This window comes from Panthera leo, chromosome B1 (assembly GCF_018350215.1).
Source record: "Panthera leo isolate Ple1 chromosome B1, P.leo_Ple1_pat1.1, whole genome shotgun sequence".
Classification (NCBI taxonomy): domain Eukaryota; kingdom Metazoa; phylum Chordata; class Mammalia; order Carnivora; family Felidae; genus Panthera; species Panthera leo.
The window spans coordinates 161,966,516-161,970,232 of NC_056682.1; the positions used below are offsets into that span (position 1 = coordinate 161,966,516).

Below are 3,717 nucleotides of genomic sequence, written 5' to 3' on the forward strand. Positions count from 1 at the left end.
GGAAGACGCCTCCCAGCTGCCCCCCTGGACTAGGCCATCATCACATTAGCACCAGCAACGTGCCAGGCCCTGGGAGTTCTGCATGGCAGAGCCAGGCTCGCTCCGGCCTGGGGTGGGACAAACAGAGCTCAGTGAGGAGGCCCCACTAAGCCACCTGGGCTTGTTCTGATTGATGGTCCAGCAGACCCCCCACCAAACTGAGCACCCACGTAACCAGTGCTTGGTGATTCAGCCGCTGCTTCCCGGTTAAATAAACTTGGGTGACATTTTTTTTTTTGTTTTAAACGGAAGATCCTTGCTTAGTTCATCTGTTGATAACAACTCCTTTTCTGGGTCGTGGCTGAGGGCCAAACCAGACGATCTTCTGCGGCTCCTTTCAGATCAGGTTTCTGTTGGTGGCCGGGGTGGGGAGGACTCAGGGCACATTTGTCTCTGCAGCCAAACTCCATTTCGGCCTGCATTTGAGAGGTGGTACCGTTGCGGTTAAGGACCCAGACTCTGGAGCCAAACTGCCTGATTCAGTTACTAGTCGTGTGACCTAGAACAAACAAGATATGCATTGACCGATATACCTCCCCGTTTCCTTTTCTGTGCAGTTAGGGCAAAAATCCATGGTGTTCAGAACAGGGCTTGGCACACAGCAAGTTCTCAATAAGATGCCTCTCTCTCTCTCTCTCTCTCTCTCTATATATATATATATATATATATATATGTATATTTTTTTTTCTTTTTTCAACTTGTAGCAAGAATTACTACCAAACTCTGCTCGTTGGGCCAGAGACCCTTGCGGTGTTAGCGAAAGACTTGACCCTCGTGTAGCACACTACCTACACTTGTGCGTTCATCGGCCAGCCAGCGGCCTCAGCTCCGAGCTCTAACCACGTGCAGTCAGCTGTCCTCATTAAGCAGGAGATGGTTGAACTCTTCAGTTACACCCCTGTGTTGTGGTTCTGGGTCGGCTTGCGTGGCCACAGATGCCAAGAGACCAGCACAGTTGTGCGTATGATACGTGTTAAGCCGACACAGATGCCGACTGTGGACATACTACATCCGGATTGTGTCCCACAAAGACCCAGGAGCATTATTTTAGGGATCCTCGATTGTCTTAGCTCAGGCTGCTGGAACAAAATACCAAAACCTGGGTGCGCTTATGTAAGGTAATCATGCGTGTGAAGGCACTTAGCACAGTACCTGGCAAATAGAGCCGCTGAATTAGCATTCTGAAAGTCGGTAACATGCTTACCGTTAGGATCAGTGTTGTGATGGTTTCAGGCAAGGCGCCGGTGACTTAGACCAGATTCCTCGTTCCTGTCCTGGGAGTTTCTGATTTAGTAGATCTGGGATGCGGCCTGAAATTTGCATTTCTAATGGGTTTCTGGGTTGCCCATGCTGCTGGTCTGGGGACCTCGCTTTGAGAACCACTGACGAGATTGTACCCACCCCCAGCCAAGTCCTCCCCTTTCCTGTTTCTTTCAAGAGAAATCAGGGGCGCACAGAATGGGCACCTTGACCTTGACCTTATGTGTTGCACTGAGGTTTTCAAGGATGCTAAAGGAGTAGACATGCCTGTGGGGATCTGCCTGAATAGCAGAAGCTATTCACTGTGGAAAAAGAAGTTCCCACTCCTCAACTTTGGGGGAAGAGAGGAGGGGCCCCCACTCTACCCTTCCTCCCACTGACAGCCACATGTTCCCAGGCATGAAAGTTTGCCCAGTTTTGCCTGAACTTCAAAGGAAGGTCTGCCTGCCAAATGTCTGCACGTGCTGAGCAGCCACAGAGTCCAGGAGCCCCTGGAGTTGCTGCGGCATCGGGACAATTGTCTTACCTTGGCAGAGTGGGGCACCAGCATTTCTATGCTGCCCTGCGTCCCGGGCAGGACCTTGCGCGCAGTGGAACAAATGGCTGTGTTCCTTTTATGCAACCCGGCAATACAGCTGCAAGGGCTCAGTGCACGGCACGTCTGACCTGCATTTGAAGCACTTTGGGGGGCTCACAGACAAATATTTTCAGAATGACTGTGGGAAAGGCCCAGCTGGAGGGGTGCTGGGATTGCAGAACGGTTCCCGGTCACTGCTGTGCCCACTGTCGTCTTTCACCCCCAGGGGGTGGGCTGGGCAGGAGGGGGCAGCCGATTTCTTTGTGGGGTTGGACTTCACTCGACTTAACCACTTTGCCTCATGGGCAGTTTGGAGATGATTGGCACCACGAGCGTTTGCTGAACGAAAGTCTATGGGGTCCACTTCCGATTCCACCCAGGACAGAACCCTCTGCTGGTGCTGTCTGGACATGGGTTATGGGAGCTACCCTTCAGGGGACAGCAGGGCTAGCTTCCCGGGTGTGACCTGTGTAGCCTCAGTGGGTCACATGCTCAGAAGGGTCCATACCCACTTTTATATTCTAAGGTCACTGTCTTGAAATTCTGAGCAATTTTTGAAGGGGCCCTAAGTTTTCCTTTTGTACAGAACCCTGCAAAATATGTAGCTAGTTCTGGGGAGCAGCCTCAACCAGAGAGTAAGAATGGAGGCATGAGAGAGGAAGCGGATTTTGATTACAGCTGCTACATCAAGTGAGATTTCAGGTCTACTCTCCTGAAACCCTGGAAGCTGTCTGTCAGGATGGACTACTCGGGTTCTCTAACCACAAGTCAATCCATCCAACTCCTGGCTTCCTGGAAGCTTCTTTGAGGAATCTTATCGAGTGTGAAGACTAGCATGGTGGGTAGAATCGGGGAGAATTTTTTTCTCCGGTGAAGATCTCATTTCTCAATGAACAGGCTGTGAGAGAGATCTGGCCACTCTAAGTCAGTATATTCAGATGGAATTTCGACTGAGGTGTCGTCCTGTAGTGAGATCATCACTCTCCCAGAGCACTGGCCCTACCTTCTACCTCCTCCCCTCGCAGCACTTGGCATACGGTAGGTGCCCTCATATTTGTGGTCAATGATGATGGTACTGACCGTGAACTCAGGTTTCCTCTTCATCTCCTCTGGAGTCCCACAAAGCGAGAGCCATCTATCACCCTGAAAGATCCTTCCTAGTGATTGCAACTGCTTTCTTCAATTCAGGCAGGGAGTCAACCCCAAACAAACCAAACCATTCCTCCAGAGATATTTAGAGCCCCTAACTCTATGGGTTAGGGGCTGTTACTCCAACAGTGCTGTGCAGTCAACCACCCCAAAACTGCGTGACTTGGAACGACCATTGTTTTCTCTCATAAATCTATCAGTGAGCTTGGCTGATGGAGGTTTGGCTTGTCTTGGGAGGCTCTGCTTCAGGCTGTGGGTCCAGCTGGACTTCTTTGGGGAAGTTCTGCTCCTAAATGTGTTCTGGGCCAAATGTGTTCACTTGGGGCCCAGAATGAAAGGTGGCGATTACTTACGGGAAGCTTCTCTCAGGGCTTTGGCAAAGGTACAGAGGGCAAGTGGAGAAACTGAAGGTCTTTTAAGGCCTAGATTGAGAATTGTATCCTGTTACGCCCATTCACGTTTTATTGGCCAAAGTAGATATATGATGTAACTCAAAGAGGCAGGGAAGAATTCTCCACCAATATGAAGTCAAGGCAAGGATTCGACTGTGGAGGTAAATTCAATGTACCACACTAATTCCATTTTCTTTTTTCTTTTTTTTTTTAACATTTTTATTTATTTTTGAGACAGGGAGAGACAGAGCATGAACAGGGGAGGGTTAGAGAGAGGGAGACACAGAATCTGAAACAGGC

The 3,717-nt window shown here is 50.0% G+C and overlaps 1 non-coding gene across 1 annotated transcript; it reads right to left on the reverse strand.

Moving 5' to 3' along the window:
- Positions 1 to 735: 735 nt before the first annotated feature.
- Positions 736 to 889, reverse strand: LOC122218837. Its single transcript, XR_006202146.1, has one exon. It is a non-coding gene; the product is annotated as a small nucleolar RNA SNORA62/SNORA6 family (small nucleolar RNA).
- Between the last annotated feature and the right edge of the window lie 2,828 nt (positions 890 to 3,717).